Source organism: Sycon ciliatum, chromosome 4, assembly GCF_964019385.1.
Source record: "Sycon ciliatum chromosome 4, ocSycCili1.1, whole genome shotgun sequence".
In the NCBI taxonomy this organism is placed as follows: Eukaryota; Metazoa; Porifera; class Calcarea; order Leucosolenida; family Sycettidae; genus Sycon; species Sycon ciliatum.
This window is the reverse complement of record NC_088646.1, coordinates 37,174,598-37,185,861: the sequence shown is the minus strand read 5'-3', so window position 1 is coordinate 37,185,861 and position 11,264 is coordinate 37,174,598. Positions and strand designations below refer to the sequence as shown.

Below are 11,264 nucleotides of genomic sequence, written 5' to 3'. Positions count from 1 at the left end.
AAAGTAAAACAGAGAACATGTTCACATGTATACGTACTCTTGCACACACACGCACAGTCGATTTACGACTAGTAGTAGTAGTAGAATATATTATTTTACTAGGGAACTCCCAACAGGCGTTGCCTTTTTACTGGGAACCCTAGGACTGCCGGATTATGAAATCAAACTACGTGCAGTTTGAGCGATTCGTTTCAAAAAGTCACTGCCGGAGGCGGAATTCAAGTGCCGGATTAAGATGTAGGAATTGAACGAAAAAAATCGGTTTCATCAGAAAGTGCGCCGGTTGGCAAGGGTTCCGGATAAACAAGTGCCGGATTAGAGAGGGACGACTGTAATAGTAATAATGAAGTGTGGTGATACGAGCCGGAGGTACTGTACATACTTGCCAATCATACCGGTTTTCCCAGTATGCTGTAGTACTGGAAAACTAGGGTTACTACTGGTAGGTCTTGGCGGATAATGGCGGCAGAAAAATTGGCAGAATTCGGTACTTTTTCTGGTAAGTTTCATGCATGTTTGGTATGTGGATAAAGAAATAGAGCAGAATTCGAGGAATTGCCCGCCATAAGGTTTGTATGGTTCTGCCAATTTCACTGCTTTTCGAGCAGAATCTGCCATCTTTTCGAGCATTATCTACCGGGGATCTTTGACTTTGATCGAAAAACTACCGTTAAAAAAACTACCGATATTGGCACTGAAAAGGTTGTTTTGTGGTGTGACAGCATTTTTCGCTAGGGGTTGTGAAGTTTTCATTGTAGGGTGAAAACCAGCAAAATAAGGGAAATGGGAGAAAATTAAGGGAAACTGGGTGTGTGACTAAGGCCAGCAATAGATTTGCTTTGGCTGGGTTGGCAGGTATGGGTACATGTGGAGGAAATGGAATACGAGAAATGTGAAAAATTTATAAACAAGCCGCGGCGAGGCACAGTGGATGCAAGTAACAGTTAGCCGGGCATACGGCTACACAGTTGCACAAGTACAGGTACCTACTGTACCCAGTGAGGCTGAGAAGACCAGTGGAGGCACGAATCAACAAATGTAAGTCTGGTGCAGCTCCAACTCCCTCAAAACTCCAAGAAGGTAAGGCTGGCCAGTGCTTAAACATGACGTCATGCATAGTCTTGATGCTAGAATACAATCATGTAGTAGATACTAGGTGACAAAGAAGACAGCAGAAGCAACACAAACAACAGTGCAATGAAAAGTAACAAAAGCCTCTGTTCCGTATTCCCCGGAACCAGGTTGCATCAGTACCGTAACTGTAATACCGACTGCGGATACTTTCCGAACCCACGTTCAACAATGGAGACAAACTTTACTGGTTCGAGTTCTCACTCTCAAAACACCAACTCCATCTTGGATTATCTTGGATGCACTCTAACAATGCCCTAGCAAAACCTATCAAGAACCTAGCTAGAACTGACTGTAGAACAAAGAATACACAGCTACATGTATAAGCAAGCGTCGATGTGTATAGGGAGTACAAGCAACACTGTCAATGGTGAATGCGTGACGTAGTCTAATGAGTACGTGTTGGCGGTCAGACACTTGACCTTATCGTATTATGGTATGAGTCATGCACATGTATGGAGCTTGAGGCAGTCATGCATGGCTACAGGTGTAGTGCTCGATGAATGCACGCAAAGTGCAGTCCTGTAATGTGACTTTTGAAACCTGAACGGTACCAGGCGTCACCACGACTCCGACATACCTCCCTCGCGAACGAATCATAGCCTAACCAATGTATGCGAGTGAGACAAACTAATATTCCGAGTGATGTTCTAACTCCTGGGGAACTGCTATTGGATGTCACACCTAACATCATTGTGTCAAATGCATGCCGTAATGTCACTAGACATATCCGGGAACGAGGATACGTCTTATCTAGCCGGTTGGATGTATTGTTCACTCTGATTGTGGATTGCTTGCTAACACTACAGTCACAGCCTTACTACCTCATCGCCACTGCCGTACCACCATCCACTATTCGCTCAGCTGGTGACATTGTCCACATTGACGTTGGCTGTGGCTGGGCAGTTCTCGGAGTCGAGCTCCACCTCACCCTCTGTTACCTCCAGTGGGATGAGGCGATGAACTGATCGTCGATACTCCTTGCCTTTGATCTTCACGTTGACTGCACGGACGACACCATCTTGCCCTGGGTATGTGGCTGTGACGCGTCCCAGAGGCCATGTCGCGCGCGGAGTACTCTCATCCATGACAAGGAAGACCTCACCCTCCTCGACGTCTTTTGCCTTCCTGTACCACTTGGACCGGACGTTTAGCGCCGGGACCATCTCGCGCAGCCACCTCTTCCAAACTTGCCTTGTCAGCACTTGTAGAAACAGCCAGCGCCGTCTGGGGTGGACCTTCTCCAGATCCTCTGTCTCCGCCTCGAGGTGTGTGACTGCAGCCGCGCGTCCCATCAGGAAGTGGTTTGGCGTCAACGCTTCTGGATCGTCGCTGTCAGATGATACGGTGGTAAGGGGACGGGAATTCAGCATTGCCTCGGCATGTACCAGCGCTGTTGAGAACTCCTCATCCGTGAGGCCAGCCTGGTGCAGCACATGCCAGAGTGCGCGTTTGACTGCCTTGACCATCGTTTCTACTACACCACCGAAGTGGGGCGTTCTCGGTGGGTTGAAATGCCACTGTACATCTCGCAGCTCGGAGTGGGTGGTTAGGCGGTCTTGATCTATCGTGCAGGTGGCTTCGCGCAGCTGTCGCTCTGCGGCGGTGAAGTTCGACCCGTTGTCTGTCACTATGAACTCCGGGGTTCCACGCCTCTTGCAGAATCGGGTCATCGCCATCAAGAACCCATCTGTGTCGAGCGAGTTGACGGGCTCCAGATGTACCGCTCTGGTCAGCAGGCACGAGAATACGCAGATATACCGCTTCTGCTGCACCTTGCCTCGTCCCTGGCGCGTCAGAAATGGACCGGCAAAGTCGATGGTCACCTTGCTGAAGGCGATAAGTGGTGACGAGGTCCGGTAATCCGGCAACCCTCCCATGATTGGAGTCAAAGCCTTCGCGTAGCCTCGTCGGCACTTGACGCACCTGTGGCGATGCTGTCGCACAACGGACTTCCCGTTTATCAGCCAGTACCGGTTGCTGAGGTTGGCCAGCAGGTGGTTGGGACCCATGGAGTGCTGACATCTCTCGTCTTCGTCATCCACGATCAGGGCTGTGACCCGATGTTTCGGTGGCAGGATGATGGGGTGTCTTGTCGTCAGCGGCAGATGGTGTGCAGTGGTGAGTCTCCCACCGACCGTCAGTACGGTTGTGCCATGTACTGTAAATATACAAATTTTCGGCAGCTATTTAATTTCGGCTATGTTCGGCACCGACCCCAAACGCCTAAATTAAAACGCCGATGAAATTTTCACAGCATCTGTCGCACTATACCATGCCCTCTACCCCACGCCGAAAATAAATCGCCGCCGAAATGTCAAAAATCGTGAAGTGCCGAAATTTTGCAGCGCCGAAATTTTGTATATTTACAGTACCTCCTCCAGCTGGGGTCGCAGCTTCAGCAATGGCTCGTTGGGATCGGGTTCCTTGCCGGACTCCAGTCGCTTGATGACCTTGCCATACACCTCCTCCTGGGCCTTCCGTACCCAGAACACGTCGGCCGCCTGGACCTCTGCAGGGGAGAGAGCGGGTACTGTCATACCGTTCACTGACTTGGCAGATCCAAACTTGCGTCGTGGAGCGGGTGTTGGTCTGTTGGCGCCAGCCTCCCTCGGTATACGGACGTTACGTACAAAGCGCTGACACCAAGCGGTGACACGGATGAGCCGCGTCCAAGACGAGAAGTTGGAGGGGTCAACCTGGTACTTCCCTGGAACCGTGCTGAACGACATAGCAGATCGCTTCTTCAGCTCTGCCGGCAGACTACTGGGAACCTCGATCGGCCGCGCCGAGAATGCACTCTCGGGTCCGAGTAGGAACTTCGGGCCATGCCACCAGTCGTCATCGGATGCGAGCTGGGCTGCAGATAGGCCCCGGGTGCCCTTGTCCGCAGGGTTGATTGATGTCGGAACGTGCCTCCACTGACGGGGGTCCGACAGTGCTTGGATCTTGCTGACCCTGTTGCCCACCTCGACTTTGAAACGGCGGCTGTGTGAGCGAAGCCAGTACAGGACATTGAGGCTATCACTCCAGTACGTGATGTCGGACGAGCTGATGCCGAGGGCTTGGGCGACTTGTTCGGCTACCTCGGCGCCGAGTACAGCTGCTCGTAGCTCAAGCATGGGGATCGACTGTCGGTGTAGCGGGGCTGGTTTAGCCTTGGCCATGGCCAGCGCGGACCGAGCCATGCCGTCTGGATAACTCGCCCGTACGTAGACTGCTGTTGCGACTGCTGCGTCGGATGCGTCAACGAACACATGGAGGCTGAGCTCTGCATCGGCCGGATCCCGGTCTGGGTCCTTGAATGACCTGGTGGCTCTCACGGCTTCTAGCTTGGGCAGTTCCTCGAAGAACTTCCTCCAACCCTTAGCCTCAGGCTCTGCGAACTCCTCATCCCATTCCAGCCCGCGGAGGCAGGCGTCCTGGAACATGACCTTTGCTCGGATGGTGTAGGGTGACACTTGCCCTCGTGGGTCAAACAGAGAGGCCATCTTGCTCAGGACAGTGCGCTTGGTGTACTGCGTGATGACGGGCACCTGGTACTTGAACGTGAAATGGTCGCTCTCAGCATCCCAGGCGACTCCTAGCGTCTTCACGCAGGGTAGCGTGGGGTGTTGGTGGTCAGCTACCGAGATCAGCGTGTTCGGCGCCCGGTCGGCTTCTGGCACAGACTTCATGACCTCTGCACTGTTCGACATCCACTTCCGTAGATGGAAGCCTCCCTTGGCCAGTGTCTCCTGGACGTCAGTACGTAGGCCCACCGCCGCCTCTGGCGTTGGCGCAGACGCGAGTAGGTCGTCCACATAGAGGTTGTCCATGATGATGGTGTGTGTGGGTGACCCTTCGGCGGCATAGGTGGCCGCGACAGCCTGGACGGCCTTTCCGGCGAGGTATGGCGACGCCTTACACCCGAAGCACACTCGCTGGAATTCGAACACCTTGGCTCTTCCGTCGACCTCCCACAGGAATCGGTGATACCTGCGGTCTCTCTCAGCCAGCTCCACTTGCAGGAACATCTCGCTGATGTCTGCCATCAGAGCCACAGGTTCCTTACAGAACTTGAGTAGGCAACTTCACGATGTTGTTCTGTAGTGCTGGGCCGGCGTGCATCTCCTCGTTGATCGAGACGTCGTTCTTCTTGGCCGCCGCGTCAAACACTATCCGCACCTTGGTGGTGGTGCGGTCCTCCTTGATCACGGGAAAGTGGGGCAGGAACCACTGGTCATCCGCATCGTTGTGCACTTCCGTCTCGGGCACCTCGCGGATATACCCCTTCGTCAGGTACTGTTGGATGACACCGGCGTACGCTGCTGCGAGCTCAGGTCGTTTGTACAGGGACCGTTGGAGACTCGCCAGTCATTGTTGGGCCATCGGTCTGTTCGAGGTCACGTGAGGCTTTCTGTCTTCAGCGACCCACGGGATGCCAATGGTGACACGGTTGTTGTTGAGGCTCATGGTGTCGTCAGTCACCTTCTCGGCTTCACGCTCAGCTCGAGACATGGTCTCTCCCGTGGCTGTAGAGCGGATGGTGTCTAAATTGAACATGCTACGCACCATGGCATTCAGCTCCAGGGTTGGCTCGGTGGGCTCTGCGGTCGCGGCATGTGTGGCGTGGTGGACGGTTGGTTCCGCCGATGTTCCGCTCCCCTCCAGGAGACCGAAACAAATCCATCCGAGTGGTGTCTTTCTTGCGATTGGACCATGGCCAGGCCCACGGCGTTCGGCTAGCGAGGCGTGCAACTGTGGAACGTCAAGGCCCAGTAGGATGTCCACAGTTGGGTTAGCTGGGGTATCCGGATTCATCCCGCGCAGGTGTGGCCAGCTTGCCTTCTGCGCATCCCAGTCCACACGTTGCATGTCGGCGGTTATCTGAGGGAGAACGACCGCCTGCACTGGGGTTGTTGCAGTTGAGTCTTTGTGACAGATCTCTATGGGAGCGATCCTGGACTCGTGCTGCAGACAGCTGCCACCGAGAACAGTCGTGCGCACGGACGTGGTCTCACCGGGTGGGACATTCAGCTTCTCAGCCATGTCGGTGGTGATGAAGCTGCAGGTGGACCCAGAATCCAGCATGATCGTTGCTTGTAGCTCGACGTCTCCACATCTCACTGTCCCCACAGTCGTCATCAGAGCTGGTAGGTTTGCTGGGGTTTCGGCATGCAGGGCGCTCGCTGCAGAAGCCATATTCGCGGTGTTGGTGCGAGCGGCGTTTTGTTGGTTACCGCTGCTAGGCCTGTCAGAGTCGTCCCTGTGGAGCAGCGTGTTGTGCTTGCCTTTGCACTTCCTGCAGTGGCTCGAGGTGCAATTTCTGGCGAAGTGGCCGTCCTGTAGACAGTTCACACACAGGCCCAAGAGGCGCACCAGCTCTGATCGCTTCTGGACGGGTAGCTGTTGGAACTCCTTGCACTGCGCCATTGCGTGCTCTTCCATGCACTTCCTGCAGCTCTTCTTCTTCCTTGGGGAGTCAGAGGTGGCGTCGCGGGTAGTGCCCGCTGTTACTGCGGCCAGGGTCGTTGACCTTCTAGGCGGTGGGGTTGGCTGAACGGCGGCCGTCTTGGTGGAGGTTGGTGTCACCAGAGAGGCGGCTTCCGCTCGTTCGGCCAACCACTCAGACAAGACACCAAGGTCTAGTTCATCCGTACTAAGGCCCTTGGCCTTCACATACTCGCCCCACTGCATTCGATGGGGGAGCGACAGCTTGGCCACCAGCTCATCACGGAGCGCAGGGTTGTTCCTGTGGCCATGGCTCTTTAGCAGCTTCATAGTGAGGACGATGTTCCTCACAGATGTGGCCAAGGAGTGCAGGGCGTCCGTGTCCTCTGCTCTGGCTGGCTTCAGCGCCTTGGCCTGCTCGATTAGCTGTTTCACTACCAATTCCGGCCGGCCGAAACGACGCTCCAGTGTCCGGATGGCCTCGTCTACATTGTCTGGCACGGCCAGGAGCAGCTGTACTGCCTCCTGGGCTGGTCCCTTCAGGCAGGTCTGCAGGCGCTGGACGTTCTCTGCGTTTGAGTATGCGCATTGCTCCGTGCTGCTTCGGTACAGCGCGAGGAACGCGGGCCATTCCTCCGGCTTGCCAGAGAAGATTGGCAGCTTGCTGCTGGTGGATGACTGGCGTGCAGCCAGCTGTCTGATGCCAGCGTTACTATTCTCGACCTGGGAGGTCTGCCCTTGACGTAGGGCCTGGGTGATTGCACCTACAAACTCACTGGCCAGGTCTGCCATCTGACGCACAGGATTGCTGTTAACTGTGCTGCCAGTAATAGTACCGGTAGTAGAGGTACAACCACTCATGTACGCGTCTTCGACCTCACTCGCATTACTTGCTGCGCCCTTACCACCGGTACACGTCTCCGTAGCTCTGGCACTAGAGTATCCAGGTGGCCCTGACTCTGAGTCGGAGTCTGAGACTGTCATGTAGCCGCGTGCACGTGCACTCGTGTCGCGACGGTGCTTTCGTGGTGCGGGTACTGGCATGGATGCGTGTGGGTGACTGGGTGACGTAGTGCTCGGGATACCGCTATGCCTTGTGCTTGCGGTCGACTCGCAGCGCTCACGTCTCTCCTCGTGGACCTGTGCAGGCTGTGGTTGCACTACCGGTAAGCCTTGTACTTCTCTAACAGGCTCAGTGACACTACCAGACTTCGGCGCTCGTCGTTGTCTGGCACGGCTTTCTCGTAGGGCATACTCCGCTGCGAATAGCCGCTGCCTCAGCTCTGTCATCGATCGGGCCAGCTCATCGTTGCGTTCTCGTTCTGCCGCAAGATCCCTGGCTTGCTTGTCGCACGCTAGCTCGACCATTGCCCTACTCGCCTCAGCTTCCTCTAGGTTCGTCTGCAGTGCGTAAGCGTCTCGCTGGCGCCGCTTCTCGACGATCGCGGATTCATCGATCATCGTCTGAAGCTGTAGTAGTTGCTGCTGATACGCAACTTCCTTGGCCCGGAACTCACGTTCTACACTGCGTAGACTACTGCCAGTACTGGATCTCGGCAGTTGCTGACGCTCTACGAATGTCCTATCCCAGGGCTGGGGGGGGGGGGGGGGGGGGGCCCTATTCCCCGCTGAATGGACTCGCTTAGATAGTCAGCGTAAGTGGCATCGGCTACAACAGCAGTGGTGTGTTCAATAGTTCTTTGAAGTACCTGTGTCTGTGCCTGTGCCTGCCGTTCTGGTTGATGAAACGGAGGTTCATTCAGGTGTTCATGAATCGGATCTTGGACTACGCATGGCGGTGCCTGGTAGTGGTAGCTGTGTGCCGGAGTGAATGCACGGACATGCTGGACATCTGAGTCCCTCTCTACATGTGCGTCTATCACTACGTCTACCGGTGGTGGTGTGCTAGCCTGACAGGCCTCTGCATGGTGTAGACCTACTGCTGATTCTGACGTTACGTGCGTAGATCTATGGGAAGCCTCTCCTTCTGATGGCTGAGATTCTACACCGACTACCATGTGTGACTCTGTTGGTGTTGGAACAGCAACTGAACTAGGTGCAACTACATCATCGTCAAAGTCGATAAGCGACGTATCTTGGGCTGCAACCGCCTCATGCAACTCACCCGCTTCCTGGAAGACTTCTTCTCGCATCGCAGGAGAGCTGGAGGTCTCAACGGACCTTTCCCTCAACGTCCCTTCGGCTTCCGACATCGCCTGCTCCGTCAACCGGGCGATTTCCAGCCGCTTTTCCGCCACAGCCTGTTCCGCTTGTAACACGGCTATCCTGGCGCTGAGCCTGTCAGCTGAATTCGCGGTGACGGCTTGGCTCCTACTTTCGGTCATCCTGTCATCTCCACCACTAGCACCAGCGTAGGACTGGGTGTCTGTGTACCCGAGTTTTGGCGCTGCGACGCCTTTCGTCGTGCGCTGACTCCGCCTGAGCTTCTCCATCGTGGACGTGATCCGGCTCGAAGGACCACTATGTTCCGTATTCCCCGGAACCAGGTTGCATCAGTACCGTAACTGTAATACCGACTGCGGATACTTTCCGAACCCACGTTCAACAATGGAGACAAACTTTACTGGTTCGAGTTCTCACTCTCAAAACACCAACTCCATCTTGGATTATCTTGGATGCACTCTAACAATGCCCTAGCAAAACCTATCAAGAACCTAGCTAGAACTGACTGTAGAACAAAGAATACACAGCTACATGTATAAGCAAGCGTCGATGTGTATCATGGTGTATAGGGAGTACAAGCAACACTGTCAATGGTGAATGCGTGACGTAGTCTAATGAGTACGTGTTGGCGGTCAGACACTTGACCTTATCGTATTATGGTATGAGTCATGCACATGTATGGAGCTTGAGGCAGTCATGCATGGCTACAGGTGTAGTGCTCGATGAATGCACGCAAAGTGCAGTCCTGTAATGTGACCTGTTGAAACCTGAACGGTACCAGGCGTCACCACGACTCCGACAGCCTCCACCAGGGCCGCTGACCAGGGAATGCAGATTGGACCATGCCTGGGAATTGTCCGCATGCAAACACAACGCATGCCTGCCTCGTCCACCTGTGGCTGTGACACATCACAGAGTGCGTCCTTCGTCTTCGCTAAACCACCACGTTACTCGTTAGCCATGGCAGCGGTGAGATCGTTTTCGTCATGGAACACTGACGACATGTCAGCCTCTTTTAGGCGTTGTTCGAAGAAGTCCTTGTTCCACTTCTTCCACTTACTAGTATCTCCAGGTATTCCCTCGAGGCTTACAGCAGCCGGAAAACCGTCCATTACGGCTTCATGGTTAGCATCGTCTGAGGCCGCTTCCATTATCCAATTCACTAGACACTGTTGAAGTGTGATGCCGCCCTGGCCAATCAGGTTGCCGTGTGCTCCAGCACCACCGGGCGCAATTTTCTGCACTGTGTCCCATTCCGCGGCTGTCACAGTCAGGGGAACTGGCGTCACAAAGTGGACGTTAATTAACAAAGTATTTCTCTCCAGGGTTAGTGTATATGTTAGCTCTGTAGCACTTGGTATTGGTACCAGGTGGTCCAGTGCCATCGACGACAGGAAAGAGGCTTTCATTGTCGCTGCTTTTATAGTCGTTCTCGGTGGTTAGTTCCTCGTATTTGCTGTTGTTTTGAAGCAGCACTAACAGAACCCGCTCATGGATATACCGGCAATTCTGAACTTTGGGTAAGCAAAGTACTTGTCGCTGAAGGCCAACGGTGTGGAGCAGGAACAAATGATGGGAGTCTAGGTCAAACGGAACGTTGACACGGTGGTGTTCAGTCCCATTAGGCGTTGTGCGAGGGTAGGTCGACTGTTTAGGCAAGGTCCCCTTATCCTCAGGCTCATCGCCATCCTTCCAAAGCGTTGTGGTCATGCACACCACGGGAAGTTTTGCCAGGGGGCCATCATAGGTCTCGTCATTCGGAAAGCACAGGCGCAGTTCAGTCCAGGTTGGTTTACCATAGACATCGTTTTCCCCTTCACTGTCATCACTGTCCACAAAACACTGTTTGTCCCAATAACGCTGATTCGTGACATGATACATTCGGATAGGGCCCTGAGCTGGCCCAGCCGAGGCCATTTTGCTAGAGTTGTGAATAATCGGCTACAATCCGGGCTGAGGCGAGGTGTACCGGTAGTTTCGAGTCGGAAAGTGCACCACCGGTATGATGCTAGTATTGAAACTGACTACAGAATTACGTGCAGCCGGTCTCTCTCTCTCTCTCTCTCTCTCTCTCTCTCTCTCTCTCTCTCTCTCTCTCTCTCTCTCTCTCTCTCTCTCTCCTTCAAGTACCGTGGATTCAGCGCTACTTCAGTTGTAGTAACTGTTGAGTGATAAACTAACTTTCTGATTATTCTTTTATTATTCTTTTATTCCACGATGGCGTGACGCCAATAAGGATGATTAATAAGTGCGATAGAACTGGTACTAGCCAGAAACAGCTAGATGGAAATTAACCGGGAGGCAAGAAGCAATGGATCTTGAAAAACAAGCGGGGGCAATAACGTTAGCAGGGGTGAACGAGATAGTTAAGTACACGTTCGAGATATCAGAAACCAGGGGGATGCGCGGAGCAGGAGCAGGTACTGCTCAAAAGAAGACTGGATGCATTGTTTCGGAAAGAATTTCTACGAGGTTGGGTTGTGATGTCGATAGGGAGTGAGTTGTAGAGGGTGAGG

At 53.9% G+C, this 11,264-nt stretch overlaps 1 long non-coding RNA gene across 1 annotated transcript; it reads right to left on the bottom strand.

The window, feature by feature from the left end:
- Positions 1 to 860: 860 nt before the first annotated feature.
- On the bottom strand, positions 861 to 10,931 carry LOC135815969 (uncharacterized). Its single transcript, XR_010553340.1, has 2 exons — positions 9,552 to 10,931; positions 861 to 1,215 (listed from the first exon to the last, which is right to left on the bottom strand). It is a non-coding gene; the product is annotated as an uncharacterized LOC135815969 (long non-coding RNA).
- Between the last annotated feature and the right edge of the window lie 333 nt (positions 10,932 to 11,264).